The sequence below is a fragment of the Budorcas taxicolor genome, chromosome 7 (genome assembly GCF_023091745.1).
Source record: "Budorcas taxicolor isolate Tak-1 chromosome 7, Takin1.1, whole genome shotgun sequence".
In the NCBI taxonomy this organism is placed as follows: domain Eukaryota; kingdom Metazoa; phylum Chordata; class Mammalia; order Artiodactyla; family Bovidae; genus Budorcas; species Budorcas taxicolor.
The window spans coordinates 50,927,669-50,943,753 of NC_068916.1; the positions used below are offsets into that span (position 1 = coordinate 50,927,669).

At 43.8% G+C, this 16,085-nt stretch overlaps 1 long non-coding RNA gene across 2 annotated transcripts in view; it reads left to right on the forward strand.

Moving 5' to 3' along the window:
- The first annotated feature begins 953 nt into the window (after nucleotides 1-953).
- The window catches only part of LOC128050711 (uncharacterized), a 69,855-nt gene continuing 54,723 nt past the window's right edge, over nucleotides 954-16,085 (forward strand). For both annotated transcript variants that reach the window (XR_008199686.1, XR_008199687.1), the window contains exon 1: nucleotides 954-1,111. This is a non-coding gene — a long non-coding RNA (uncharacterized LOC128050711). The remainder of the gene's footprint in view (nucleotides 1,112-16,085) is intronic.

The window sequence follows — 16,085 nt, forward strand, 5'->3', positions numbered from 1 at the left end:
GCTTAAAATCCTATACATACTGTAAGAGGGAAGGACAACATATATGAAACTTCCATAATGGTGCAGGGAGTAGGAGAGTAAAACTTAAATGGAACTCAGAAAGAAGTAAAGGGATAGAATAAGCAGTGGCTCTCAAACCAGGACCTCCACAGGATCTTACATTTTCATTTTGAAACTGACTGTCTATGTCTAGTGAGTGGAAAGTCACAGAGATGTAGGCATACCATCATAATGAGCTAGGGGAGGAAACTGAAGGGAAAATCAATTTCTAAACTGAAAACAAATCAGACTTCAGCTAGGACTTTCAGGCTTGTGCTAAGCTTTGTTCTGGGTGTTTCAATGCTTTCTCTTTCCGTTGGCAGAGAAGGAGGGCTGCAGGACAGGAGGACTGGGCTGGCCTACAGCCTGTTCTTCATCCTGAGTGAATGAAGTCTTACTATTATATTCTCCAGCAAAGGCTGCACTACTTGCTGTGAGGCTTATGGGTAAAGTTGCCAGTGAGCAATCCAGTTATCAGCCTCAGCCCCAGTCCTCTCATGTACAGTTTTCGAAGCAAACCCTCGAACCTAGCTGGATCTAGAAGGAGAAGACGCAGAGAGAAGCGGCCCACAAGCGAAGCCTGCAGCAAGCCTTGCATTGAATCCCTTACGGGTTCGGCGAGGACACAGGCCCTGACGCCAGGCACTTGCCCTGACGACGAGGGGATAACGTCTGGAGTCTCGGAGCACTGATCCAGCCTTTTGGAGTCTCAGGTATCCATGCCCACTTATCCATGCCTACTTGAAGGCCAGAGCAGAGAAGCTGGCTGCGGACGGCCGGACCCTGACCTCGAGTTTCCGTAAACCGCTCGGGAGCGCCCCGGGTGGCGCCTCCAGACCGCGCTGCTAGGGGCGGGGCTCGCGCTGTGACGCCGCTCCCCGCCTCGCCCCACCCCATGCGCGTTGCCAGGGTGATCAGGTGACTCCGCGCTCGCGGCGCTCGGGGAGGCCTTGACGTCAGGCGAGCCTAGTCTCACTCGCTCCTTGGCAGGTGCGGCGCCACTTGTGCGGTCTCGTCAGGTTCCAGCGGGTCCCGGCCGAACCAGTGCTCAGCGGATTCGTAGAGAGGAGAGGTGAGGCCCGCGGTGGACCTGGGCCCAGCCACGCTGGGACCAGGGAGGGGGTTAGGCGCGGGCAGAGCTCTTCGGGGCTTTTGCGCACCCCCGAGCTCCCCAGAGGGCGCCGGGAGAGCGACGAGCTCCCGGGCGCGATGGGCGGACTCGGGCCGGGAATCGAGCAGAGCTGGGGGAGAGGCCGGGAGCCGGCGGAGCTGAAGGAGCCGGCCTGATACACACCCCAGCGCTTCGCGGCTGCTCCTCCAGGTCCCGTCGCAGCGCCGCTGGCTGAGGCTGGGAAGATCCCGCACTGCCCGCCGGGCCTCTGGGCCGAGGACTTAGAGGCTCCGCGTTGCGAGAAGTCGGCTGACTGAGAGCTAGGCTCGCCACACCCGGTCTCGAGGGACGTCTGCGAGAGGCGTCCGCGTCTCTTCGCCTTGAGCTGCGATTTCTAGATCGCTGCGGGCGACCCACTCCATGCGCAGAACCGACCCTGCTGGGTGCGCGCGCGAGGCGGGGCGGGAGCTGGGACCAGAGGTGTTCAGAAAAGATGTTTCAATCCAGTTGAGTGCGGTTGACAGAAATGTGAATAGATCTGTCGGGGGGAGTGAAATCTGAGCGGAGCCCCAAGGGATGGAGCTAATCTCCGGCAGCTGTGGGGGTTGGAAGAGTAGGGGGAGGGAAAGGGGACCTCTGGGAAAGAGACCTTGAGCTGGAAGTGAAGACTTACTGGATTGAGTGCTAGGGCAGTTTGGGGGGTGGAGGAGAAGTTTGGAAAGTTAGGTTTGGGCCCGTTTGGAAAAACTCGTGAGTGCTCAGCTGAGGGTTTGTGGGTGGGAGCCCCTGAAGCGTCGGCTGGATTGCGGTAGGGGGAACACTGGTATGGGGAGACTGAGGAGGCTGTTGTGACAGCCTGGAAAAGAGATGACAACGCCTAGAACTCTAATCTGTTGGGATTCTGGAAACTTTGCTTCGGAAATGTTTGTAGGAGACAGAGATGGGGGCGTAGGCAGCCAGGTGCCAATTATCCTAGATTTTTAAAAAATTTCTTCTTCTGAGGGAAAAGAAGCACCCAGCTGCCTTCTCTTATCTCATTTGACCCGATCAGTTATGGCTGTTCACGGGGTTTGCCTTCCTCCATATGCATGGAGGTTGTATTGTCCACAGCACTTTACCCTTTAGAGGTTTCAGTGTTCTACAACACCTCTTATACCTAGGGTGAAACCCAAAGTCCGATTGAATGATAGGAGATTTAATGGCACAGAAGTTCTTGAAGGATAATCAGTGCCCAAAACATGAATATGGCGGCACTGGGAAAGCTGAAAGGAGTTCCATGCTCTTTGCTAATTGTAGAACAGATTCCCCGCCTTCCTACCTACTACTTTCAGTTTGTGGGCTTTCCAGGTAACGCTGCCTAAGTGTTAATTGGCCATTTGTGTCTTAAATTCTTAAGAAATGAGAAGAAGATATTTTGATTATCGAAGAGGAATGATTGAGTGATGTACAATTTTTTCCAACTCTGAAATTTACTGATCCTGTGGGGAAAAATTAAAAAAAAAAAAAAAACCACAACAGCTGTCCCTTTTATATTGCATCTTCCACAAACTTCTTTTTTCTGGAGGAAGTGAAATAGCTGAAACTTCTCACCAACTTGTTTTGTATTTGTTTGACTCCAGAAAACAGAATTGAACCTCCAGGGATCCTGTACAGTAAAAGCCAGTTGAGGGAATTGCTGAGAACTTGGCAAGGTTTGTGCATAAATGGAGAAACCAGCACAGCACCCAAGGGAGGATAAATCCAGAGTGGTGGTGGGGAAAGCAAACTTCCAGTCAGATCAGCAACATCATTCTCTGTAAATGACATCTTAAGACAGGCCATTTGAGCATTGAGCAATGTGTGTTTACAACATATTTCTACTAACCCGAAGAGCTTTTCCCCTTGTGTGCTTATTCATTGGTAGGGTTTGTTAGTGTTTATTGGGCTCTCCAGGAGCCCCATAATATTAAGAATCACTGGAGATTAGATTTCTGGGCCACATTTTTAAAAAATTATCAATTTTCTAAATCTCTTTGGAAATATTTGAAATGGCCAGTTAATCATGCTTTCTTTGTAAACGGTCCCCCCACCCTCCAAACACGCTAACTAATATGGATAGAGTAGGATAATCCCCTGGAGTAGGAAATGGCAACTCACTTCACTATTCCTGCCTGGAAAATTCCATGGACAGAGGAGCCTGGTGGCCTGTGATCCATGGGATCGAAAAGAGTCGGACTGAGCACACACACAAGCAAGCCCAAGGATAAGTAAATAGTTAGCTTAGAAACCCGGTTAGGGAATTGTAGTTAGAGAGGGAACTTCAGGGGGCTTTGGGAGACTACAGTAAGATTAATGATCACTCAAAAAAATAATGGGAAGATTCTGAGACCGTGTGCGCTTGCTTGACTCATAAAGCAAAACAAGTGACTTAGCATCAAAGCCAGATTGGTTGGCTTAACAATAAAATCAAATCTAACCTGCTTAGCAACAAAACCATGCAAAAGAAGCACAAGACGTGCCCCCAGACAATAAAGCAGTGGTGACATGAGACCTACCTCCTACCCAGTGAGCCCAGTGAGTTAACGATCCCCAAAACATACTCTTTGACCCCTAAGACATGTTCATTGCACAGTGCCCCCCCAGCAATAAAACAATAGTAGAGAGTAAGGCCTACAACCTACCCAGTGGCATCAACAAGTTAATGACCCTGAGGACGTGGTCTGTGCACACAAAAACAGTCATTTATGGGAAGCTGACTTTTCAAAATGAAAGACCCACATTGTACTGAGACCTGAATAACTTTTCCAAAGTGCTGTGACAGTCCTGGCCTGATCAAATAGGGACAAGAAAACTTACCTGCTCTACCTGGGGGAAGAACTGATCATGGAAGTGTGATACTACTCAAGAAAGACAAAGATCTTCTCCCCCACCCCTCTCTTTCTCTGATTATAAAAATGTAACCCACTGAGTACTCAGGGCAATGCAACACTTGCCTGCCTGCGTGTAAACCTTACAAGCATCTTGTTCTAGTAAATCTCATCTGTAACTTTGCCTCTCGCTGAATTCTTTTCTGTGCTGAGGCATAAAAGACTGGGAGCTCTTTGGAGGCCCCTGAGACAACACCCAGCGGTTTCCTAACTGTCAGGGCAGTTAAGTAGGCCAAGAGTTTTAGGAAATTTTCTGCTTTCATTCACCCTTGCTACCTCCACAGGTTTCCCACTGGTAGAGAATTTAAGACTTTGATAGGAAGAAAAAATAGTGTTTCCCTAAACGCAGTCTATGATAAACACCAGGGCTGGTTGGTCTGTTGAAGAACAGAAATAACCTCCCTTAAGGGAAACTGGGCCCAGATGAGAGGCAGGGCTGGGGTATGAGCCAGAGATCCCATGGAACCTTCTAGGCCTGTGCCTTTGTCACCCAACAGCAGGCCCTCCTTTCCTGGCTGGAAACATTCCTCACCATTGAAATGGGGTAATGGGCAGTGCTCTCTTCACAGAGATTCTGAAGGAGTGTTCATAGGACACTTATATGAAATTTGAGCTCCTCCAAAGCAAATATTTTGCTTTGTTGGATGAATGGTATTTTTTTGAGATACCGTGAAATAAAAAAAGAGGTGGACATTCTGAATTTTTATAAAAGCTTCATTGAGCACCCTAAGGCTTTTTTGTTTTTGTTTCCTGGTATATTTGGGTTTGGTCACCAGTAAACCAATAGTGTGATCTGGAGGCCTGAGGGTAAGTTCATGTTTGCATTTCATATGTAAATAAGTTCAGACTGTTTTACATTTTATCCAGCTGGTTTAGAGTGCCTGGAGTAAACCAGTAACCTAGCAGCCTCTTGGGCTTTTGACCCAGCATCCTTTCAACTCATACTTCAGCAGTGGCTCAGACGGTAAAGCGTCTGCCCGCAATGCAGGAGACCCGGGTTTGATCAAGGAAATAGCAACCCACTCCAGAAGGAGTTAGTTATTAAGCTTCTTAGTTATTAAGCTTTTCAGAGACTGAAGTGAGCAATAATGCTCACTAAATTGAATGAGGAGTGAAATAGTCACCTTTTAAAATTCCCCTTTCCTACTATGTCACTCTGCCAGTCCTTGGTCAGGTAGGGATTCAGGTGCTTGCTGAAGCATCCAGGGACACCCTATAGAACTACAAAATCCATCTCTCAGACTTGTGGCATAGTTATCACATGAGGGAAGTTGCTGACAGGAGAGGCTTCCTGTTTTTCTCATGCTGAATTGAAAGCTGTATTCTAGGCCTCCAACCTCCTCACACTTGAACAAGGCTACTAATTGACTTGGCCGTAAAATGGGAGTCAGCAATTAAAACCCAGCAGTTTAGAAGCAAGGGGAGTGGGCATGAGTTGACCCTCCAGGCTCTGACCAAAAAGGTTCACACCATTTTGGGCACTGTATATAACAGGGTCTTCAAAAGGAAGTGAACTTAGAAGACTTCTTTTGTAGTTTTTCAGAGGCACATGTGGAATATTACTGCAGAATCCGCCTGCAGTGTGGGAGACCTGGCTTCAATCCCTGGGTTGGGGAGATCCCCTGGAGAAGGGAACGGCTACCCACTCCAGTATTCTGGCCTGGAGAATTCCATGGACTGTGTAGCCCATGGAGTTGCAAAGAGTCGGGCACGACTGAGCGACTTTCACTGTGCTGTGTGGAATATTAGTACTTACTTAGGCCTCAGAATCAGAGCTGGGAACCTGAATGGGCCCTCCCTTCTAAAGCAAGGGAGATAAATGCTTTGAATCCAGTCACTGGGCAGGCAGCAAGTCTTTTATGTCTTTGCCAAAAACAAGAGATAGTGTCTATTTTTCTGAACCTTTCGATTATAGTGTCGACTTAAAAAATATTCGCAACTTAAAGTTGAGTGTTATTCGGTGGGAATTTTGAGGAATTTTAAGCCCAGAAGACAGCTTCTGAAGTAATCCTGAGAAAATTGCTCCAAGGAGATAAGGGGAGCCAGGTTATATAGAAATTTTGCAACAAAAGGCAGGTAGTGTGAACATCAAAAGGTTATTATTATTTAAAGAAAACCAGATAACCCAAGTTAAGGAATTTATCTATTTTCTGTATGTGGAAGATGTGAGAGGCTGGGCTAACTGAAATCATTCCTTTGATATACACCTCAGCTATCAGGCCAGTATCCTGTGAATGAATATCCTCAGTTCATCAGGGCTTACTCTCACCGTAGGAAGAGGCTGTGTAGTCTGAGGGAGGCTGGAAGGCAGGCATTCTCCTTCCTGAGTTCCCTTGGGGCTGCCCAGCTCAGGCTCATGATAGAGGGCTGCAATTGAATTGCTAATGATGGTGATATCCCTGTTTACTAATCTGGCAGGAAACACTCCATTTCTCAACAGGCCTCCGTCATTTTATTGTACGTGGCTCTGTTGTGCTTTGCATATACTGCGATTATTACAGATTGAAGGTTTGTGGCAATCCTATGTCTGTCGATGTCATTTTTCAACAGCAGTTGTTCACTTTGTGTGTCTGCGTCACATTTTGGTAATTCTCTCAATACTGCAAACCTCCACTAGCAAAGAGATTACAATTTGCTGAAGCCTTGGATGTTTGTTAACATTTTTCAGCAATAAAATATTTTTAAATTAGGTGCGTTCAGTCACTCAGCTGTGTCTGATTCTTTGCGACCCCATGGACTGCAGCACGCCAAGCCTCCCTGTCCATCACCAACTCCCAGAACTTTCTCAAACTCATGTCCAATGAGTTGATGGTGCCATCCAACCATCTCATCCTCTGTTGTCCCCTTCTCCTGCTTTCAGTCTTTCCCAGCATCAGAGATTGTACATTAAGGTGTGTACATTGTTTTTTTAGGCGTAATACTTTTGCACCCTCAGACTATCGTATAGTGAATACATAACTTTTATCTGCACTGGGAAGCCAAAAAACTTGTGTTAGTTGCTTTATTGTGATATTCAGTTTATTGTGATGATGCAAGTAAATGATATAAGGGAGTCTTGGTAATCATGGTGAGAAGAGGGTTTGATTTACCTGAATTTACTCATTAGAGTAATGCCTTATTCACAGATGCCTCTTATCACTTCTCTGATTTGTGCTAAAGGGTCATTAGTGTCAAGAGAATTGGCCCAGAAAATAGTGTAGATCACGACTGAAAACTATCTGACCTCGTGGCCAGTGTTCATAAAAAGGTAGGGCTGGGGGCTGTTGAGTTGCAAAGTTCTTTGGGATGAAGAAACCTGGGAAGTGGCGCCTGGCTTCTGGCCTCAGTATTTCACCCGTCAGCTTTCAGTGCTGGGACCTTGGGCAGGATCATGTGGGTACAAGGCATGTAAAGAGGGGGACTTCTGTAGGAATGTGCCCAGCTCATGAGTCCTTATCTTTAAGCGTGTTTTTAGTGCTTTCCTGCTGCCTGCCAGCTTCCCATAGACCCCAGACCCAGTGTCCCTCCTTCCTCCACCCCCAGCCTTTCTTCTGCAACACCCTCACTAAGATTGTGATTCTTCAGTCTGATGCAGTTTCTGCATCCTTCTGGTTCTCCTGACTTTGTGGAGCTAAACCTTGGCAAATCTTGTATGTGATGGTGGCAGTAGAAACACCAGTGATGGCTGTTGTTGCCGTTTAGTCTCTCAGCCGTGTCCAACTCTTTTGCAACCCCATGGACTGTAGCCTGCCGGGCTCCTCTGTCCATGGGATTTCCCAGGCAACAATACTGGAGTGGGTTGCCATTTTCTATTCCAGGGGATCTTCTCAACCCAGGGATTGAACCCACATGCACTGTGGATTCTTTACCACTGAGCCACCTGGGAAGGCCCCAGTGAGGGCTAGTTGCATGCAAAGTCCAAGGGCTTAGAGGTGGATGCTTTACCTGTTTCTCACAGTTCATTTGTATTCCACCTGCCTGATTTTTGTCTTATCTCTTTGCTATCAGTACTGTTAACATTTTTTTCTTTAAAGTGTGCCATTTGAAAACAGAACACTCCAGAAGTTATTTCAAGGGGAAACTATGATTGGCTTCAACTGGAAACAACTATCACCTGATGCAAATAGAAGGCAAATCTGAAACAGCGTAACTGTTACAATTGTCCACATTCCCCACACCTGCCACATACCCCGCTTGGAAAAATACTGCCTTCGTTCAAAGATATGACTCACTGGGAATTTTTTCAGGCAGCAGTAGTCAGGTGATAGGGATGGTTTGATAGTAGGCAGGTTTCAAAGAGGGCCCCTTGAACCCTCCCACCTCCTGAAACTCCGAGTGGCTCTGTGATACCAGGAAGACAGCAGAGTGAAGGGTCTAGTAACTGAAGAGAAAGGCATGCAGTCAGTTGAAACCACTGGTGTTTTGATAGGAGGTTTGCCAAAAGGAGGTCTGGGTGGTGGTGAACCTGTATACTATATCATCAATAAATTCTAGGCCCTCTGCCAAGGATGTGACTTTATTGATGCTGTGTTCTATTGCTGTTTCTGTGCAAGTGTGTGCTTGGAAAACTCAAAATTTTGCTCAGGGTGGATGCAGTTTGTGTTTTTTGTTTTGCTTTTAAGTAATCACCACCCCATACTCCTTTGATCTCCTTGGCTTCCATATATTGACATACAGTTGCTCTTGGTGGGTGTAACTAATGACAGAACTCTGAAGTTAGCATCTAGCCTCTGTTTTGTCTAACCTCTTTGTCTGTAATGCCTATTTTAAAAATTCTATGAAAATGAAGAAAAGAAAGGAGGAAGGAATGAACTGCTCTGGGTTGTCTGGTCCTTGGGGTGACCACATGGCAGGGGCGACTGGTACTTGCTGGTGTGCAATGAAATCCACTCTTGTCCTTTGAAGCTGCCCTGTGGTGCTGACTGAGCGGCAGTTCCTGCACAGGGTCAGGAGAGCTTGCTTTAATGATGAAGCAAAGCCAGGGCCGGTCTGGTAGCCTGCAGGAACCAGGAGTGCTTAAATTACCAGCACATGAAGCTGTAGGGGCCTCTTTCTAAGCTATCAGGATTTCAACTCTCCCACAAAGCCTAGTCTAATACTCTGGGAGGGGCCAGGCAGAGCCCGTCTTTCAGGGGGTCCTGGCCTGGGAAGTGGTCTTGTCAGCTTGTGGGAGGGATGGACCTGTGCCTTTCTAGTGTGTCCTCTCAAGTTGGCAGGGGGCAGAGTTCCTCCCTTTTTTCTCTCTCCCTGCTCTAACCTGTCCTTTTATCTCCTCAACTGACTTTCTCTGTTAACAGCTTTCTTCCCTTTTACTTTTCCTTCTGTTCACTGCTGCTTTCACTTCTACCCTCCCTCTTGCTGAACTCATTTTCTCTCCATTGTCACTTTGAGGACTGGCTGTTTGAAGTTGCAGAGTGACAATGCCGTCCTGTACATCCCAGTGACTAGATGTAATTCAGAGATCCCAGCCTTTCTTTCTGAGGAGGAGCCGGTCTTCTCTCCCCCATGGCTTTCAGATAGCTGCATTAGTGGGGTACTGACCAGAGTCCCTGAGCTTGTGGTCAGATGAAGCTGGACACTGGAGTTCCCAAGGAGGTAGTGAGAGGTGGGGGAATTGCTGGCATTTGGGGAGCTGTCAGACAAGGGGCTGAGTGAGGTCCACCTTTGAGAATTCCTTCCAGAAGCTGAAGACAGTAGTCTGTCCTGCGTTCAGGGGTCCTGTGGTTTCTGCAGAGAGCCATCCAAGATTAATAAAGGCTGGAGAAGGAGCCCTTGGTGAGGTTCACCTGGAATCTATGGGTCTGTTCACAGCTGTGGATCCTGCCCTGAAACTGGAACAAAACATATTCTGAGTAGTAGTCGAATGGTTGTTGGAAGCATCTAAAAGCATGGCTTCCCTGCTCAATAAGTTAAGAAATAGGTTGTGTGCCTGCTCAGTTGTGTCTGACTCTTCACGACCTTATGAGGTATAGCCTGCCAGGTTTCTCTGTCCGTGGAACTGTCCAGACAGGAACACTGGAGTGGGTACATTCCCTCCTCCAGGGGATCTTTCTGGCTCAGGGATTGAACCTGAGTCTCCTGTGTCTCCTGCATTGACAGGTGGATTCTTTACTGCTGCACCACCTGGGTTCTCCTAAAAGCTATGAAATAGACTTTACCTAAAGATAATTTCCATTTTTTAGCATGTATAGTCATCTCTCAGTAGTTCCAGGACCCTCTTACCAAAATTATGTGGATGTTCAAATCTCTTAGGTAAAATGACATAGTATTTGCATATAACTTATGCATATCCTCTGAATACTTTAAATCATCTCTGGATTACTTGTAATACCTAACACATTGTAAATGCTTTATAAGTGGTTGCCATTTAAGCTTTCCTTTCTGGAACTCTCTGGGATTTTTTTTTTCTGAATATTTTTAATTTGCTGTTGGTTGAATCCAAGGTTGTGAAACCTGCAGACACAGAGGGCCAACTGTGTAGAAAAGTGTGTATGACAAAAAAGTATAGTTTAATGAATAATTATATTCACTAATATAACTGTATCCGATTCAGATCTAGAAATAGAACTTTATTTTTAAGCCCAAATGGGATAGTGAGAATGCTTTGTATTGTAATTTGCTTTTTTCACTGTGTTGGCACTTTTCCATTATCAGTGTGTGTAATTCTACCTCATTCTTCTTAAGGGTCAAATAACAGTTCTGTGGTTTGGAAATTCCATTGCTTATTTAACCATCCCCATATTGGTGGACCTTTAGTATGTTACATATCATTTACTTATGTGTGTGTGTTTTATATATAATATATGTTATATAGTTGTTATAACCAAATGTTATAATAAATATTTGTGTTTGTGGTGGCAAAGAATCTGCCAATGCAGGAGATGCAGGTTCGATCCCTGGGTGGAGAAGATCTCCTGGAGAAGGAAATGGCAACCCACTCCAGTATTCTTGCCTGGGAAATATCATGGACAGAGGAAGAGTTGGACACGACTTAGTGACTAAACAACAACAACAAATATCATATATGTGTTTGTATGTATTTTATATATAATATGTCATATAGTTGTAAACAAATGTTATAGTAAATATTTGTGTTTGTGGTATAAAATTGTGTAAGTGGTGTGTTTTGTTTTTTTTGCATACAGGCACTAGTCTATACCTGTAGGATAAATCCTAAAGGTGGAATTTCTCATTCATAGAATAGACTTCTTTTTATTATTTGAAAGTTTCACTTAAAAATGAGTCTTTATTGAAGAATTTATAAGGAAAAAGAATGAACTCTCAATAAAAAGAAGGGGTGTTTCCTCCAAACATTAGAGAGAAATGGGATTCTGATGCCTGGATGGTTCAGCATACGCTATTTTAGCTGTTGGGAGATATTTTCAGATGGCGATTTTTGTTGTTTTCGCATTTGCACTTCTCGTTTTAAATTTTACTGAGGTACAGTGGATCTACAGTGCTGTGTCAGTCTCTGCTGTACAGCAGAGTGACTCAGTCCTACATATATATTCTATTCATATTCTTTCCCCTCGTCATTCGTCACAGGATATCGAATATAGTTCCCTGTGCTATTCAGTAGGACCTTGTTGTTCATCCGCCGCATACATAAAAGTTTGCCTGTGCTAATCCCAGACTTCCAGTCCTTTCCTCCCCTACTCCCCCTCCCCATTGGCAACCACAAGTCAGTTCTCTGTATCTGCAAGTCTGTTTATGTTCCGCAGATATGTTGACTTGTGTTGTCTTCTATATTCCACATGTAAGTGATAGCATATGGTATTTGTCTTTCTCTTTCTGATTTGCTTCACTTAGTATGGTAATCTCTAGGTCCATCCATGTTGCTGCAAATAGCATTATTTCACTTTTTGATGGTTGAGTAATTCAGGAAGCTTTTTTTTTTTTTTGAGGGCTGTTTAATAAAGGTTATATATGTTATTCCTTAGAGAGTGACAGGTCTCCCAAATGACAGGATCCAGCCAGAGATTCTGTATAGAAGCTTTATGCAGTGAGATTTTAGCAGATGATATGTTTTCCTGTGTTGAGGGGAACTTCTCTGGATTCTCAGTCTCCAAGGCTGCAAGTTTATTGTTGGAGGGAGATGAGATTGGCTATAGCCATGTTTTCAAATAATATTGAACTGTTGTGGGTTATTAACGTGTGTATGACTTTTCAGACTTCATTGTTCTTCATCTAATGTATCAGGACAAATGGAGAATGCTTACATCTTTGTGTTTAATGTTGGAGATAGTGGCTCAAAGCAATTACCTGAGTGGCTTTAGCAAGCCATGTTACTAAACAGTTTGTAGATTTTTTTAGTTTCATGTGTAACTCAGTTGTATAAGCAATAAATAGTTTTTATAGCCTTTGTAAGAAGGGAAAACAAGACAGCCTGTGAAATTCTTCATTACTCTAGGACAGGGCCTCCAGCGGTGAATGATCCACTATAATTTTTTTGCCTCCTTTGTGCATTTTGAGGCCCTTGTTCAGTGAAGAGCCCATTTCTGAGCTCTGTGTCATTGTGCATTCCACTGAGAGGCTACTACGCTAAAGCCACAAGCCAAAATGCTGATACAAAAGGCATGCCCTGGTTTATTCATTCATTGATTATGTGAGGACTGCTCCAGCCCGGTTAACTCTCTGGCAAACAAAAGATCATGAATGAAGTAGGGAGGGTTAATAATATTTGGGAGATTGATACTAGAATCAGTATTTAGACAGTAATGAATAAAACAGCAGGTTGTCTCCTTCCCGCCTGTTCCCCAAAGAAAAACAGCTTAGGAAATGGTAACACAGCCAAATGTGTTACCCATAGTGAGGAAGTCATAAAAGCAAAGATCTTGTCTATGTCACAGTATCAACTGTCAGAGTCTCCTGGTGTTGCTCTGTTATTGTGAATGTCACTGCCACCTTTTAGAAGGGAATCCTGGGAATTCCCTGGTGGTCCAGTGGTTAATACTCTGTGCTTTCACTGAGGAGGCCACAGGTTCAATCCCTGGTCCAAGAACTAAGATCCCGCAAGCCATGCAGCATAGCCAAAAAAAAAAAAAAAAAACTCAGTAGAAGTGAACCCTTGTTGTTGCTGTTCCCCAGGGCCCCAGTGTGAAGCTTGCATGTCAGGAGTAGGTTCTTCCTAGATGAAGGCCTGTGGCTGGCTGTGGAATGCCTGTTCTTGTGGCTTTGGGGTTCGGATTTGATGCTGTTGCTTCTTTTCTTGGCCCACAGCAGGCTCACACTATGTGGCCCACTTCCTCTGTTGGCAGGGTCATTCTCTACTTGTACATGAGTTTCAATAAACTTGAGTAACTCTTTGAGATAACTGCCCTCTGAACCAGGCAAAGGTGGTTTAGCCAAACTACCCACACCATACCCTTGAAATCTGGCGAACTTCCAGATTTTTCCATCTGATGCAGTAACCAACAAATGGAAAGATAATTTTATTTTTATTATCAGAGATACTGAAGAGGAAGAGCAAGCCAGCTAGAGTTAGTTCTTCCTCTGATATCCTCGTTAGTAGGCCTGTCAGCTAGTAAGTACTTAATGTTGAATAAATGAATGATCAGGTTTGCCAGTAGTTATCTGCCAAGCAAACAGAATTGCATGAATCCTACTAAAAGATATAAAGAATAACTAGAAAAAGTTATAAAAATAATAGAAAAAGAAGCTGCAATGATCCTGAAAGTTTACTTTTAGCAAGGTTGTTTTTGAGTGTTATCTCTGACAAGTGTGAGGTTTGAGTAATCTGAATTCATCTTTCTGCCTAATTCTGTGTGACCGTTGCTTCTTCTTAGAAGCCTTCTCTGACTTCCCTGACCTGTTGTCTCTACTTTTTTTAGAATGGCCAGATGACTGTGAATAGAATAAACAAACATGTCAACACCAAAATTAACGAAAACTCTAAACCTGAGATGGTAGAGCAGCACAGAGCTAGTAATTCTAAAGCTTTTTTTTTAGCACAGTCATACCCAAAATTATGGGTATGAGAATAAAAAAAAAACCTGAGCGACCTAGAATATAAAATAATCTATTCACAAAGATCCTATTAAAAGGCCAGCTAATTAGGGAGTTCAAAAAAGACACAGACGAGGTCTTTAGAATAAGATCAGCTTTCATGTTTTCAAACTTTTCAGTTTTGTAAAGTCCAAAAAAGGATATATAAAGAGAGAGGGATAAACATAACTTCTGGCTTTGAATATAAGAGTAGTTCCAAGGTGGGGAAAGTCTGCATGTAACCTAGAGAAAATCTTTTTTAACCCCAAGTTTGTTACTTAGCCAAATAACTTCTCAGTTTGAAGCAGAAGAAAACATTTAAACAGCTTAAGGAACTGTGGTGTCTTGTGAAGAAAAGAATCATGGGACTTCCCTGGCTGTTCAATGGTTAAGACTCTGAGTTTATACTACAGGCTGCACAGATTTGATCCTTGGTTGGGAACTAAGATCCTATATGCCTTGTGGTATAACCAAAATAAAAAAAAAAAAATCACAATTACAAAAATCACTGTAAAAAGCAATGAAAAGGAGAATTTTTAGTAATAGGAAGGGAAATTAGAGTACTAGAAGGAAATAGAAGGTCTACAGAGGCATTCTGCTGCTGCTGCTAAGTCGCTTCAGTCGTGGCCGACTCTGTGCAACCCCATAGACGGCAGCCCACCAGGCTCCCCCGTCCCTGGGATTCTCCAGGCAAGAACACTGGAGTGGGTTGCCATTTCCTTCTCCAGGCATTCTAGCTATCTTAAAAAAAAAAATAGGTGGGTAGCATGAAAACACCAAAAAGCACTAAGAAAACAATTTTTTTCTGACTGTGGAATTTTTAAAAATACAGAATAAATAACAATTGCCTGTAATTCTAGCACCCAGGGAAAACCACTATAAATGTGTTGGTTTTTTTTTCCATCTAGCCAAATTTTATCTGTCTACTGTTACTGTACACTTAAAGCAGGAAAATCTTAATGTACAACTCCAGGAGTATTCCATGTAATCATGACTCAGCTTAAGATGGGAAACATCTCCATTATCCCAGAAGTCACCTCCAGTGCCTCTTCCAGTCAATATCCGTAGATTGGTTTTGGATGTTCTTGAACCGCATATAAATGGAATCTTAGCAATATGAAGTCTAGGTTCTTTCATTGATCATTGTCTGACTCATCCATGTTGCTGCAGATAGTAATCATTCTTTCCTTACTGCCGGGCAGTTTCTATTTGATAGACTGTACTGTAATTTTTCTGTTCTGCTGCTGATGAACACTTGGATAGTTTCCAGTTTGGGGCTATAATAAATCAAGCTGCTTTGGCCTTTTTTTTGTCCAGATCATACAGCATATGGGATCTTTAGTTCCCTGACCAGAGACAGCACCCGCTCCCCCTGTATTGGAGGTGCAGAATCTTAGCCACTGGGCCACCAGGGAAGTCACTGACGACTCTTGCATATGTCTTCGGTGTGCTTATGCACTCATTTTACTTCAGTGTATTTCTAAGAGAAGAGTTGCTGGGTCATAAGGTAAATACTGCCTGAGTCATGCATATATTATAAACTTTGTTCTAAAGGTATGTTTGCTTTAGCTTTTATATAGAAGTCCATGGTGTAGTATGAATTATTCATGGTTTATAAGGATGGAGATCATTTTTTTTCTCCCATAAGAATAGTTGGCACTATTTATTGAAAAGACTAATTTTTACTTTCTGAGTTGCAGTGGTACCTTTCTATTAAATTAGATGACTACTATGTGGGTCTCTTATAGGATTCTTGATTCTGTAACATCGATCCATTTATTAATATTTAAAGAAAGTCAGGATCATGCTGTTGCATTTTTCTTACACTTAATATTATAGCATGCTTTGAAAGCAAATTAAAAATAAGTGCAAAGAAACTATTACATAGATATACCATAATTTATTGTTTTGGTTTTTTTGGACATTTGGGTTTTCTTTCTTTTTTCTTTTTTGTTTTGCTCTTTTATGTTGCAGGCTTTCCGCAAATGTCTTGATAATCCTTGTTCATTCATTTATTTATGAGGCAATAAAAAGTCGATTAGAAGTTCTCTGTTCATGGGCTTTAT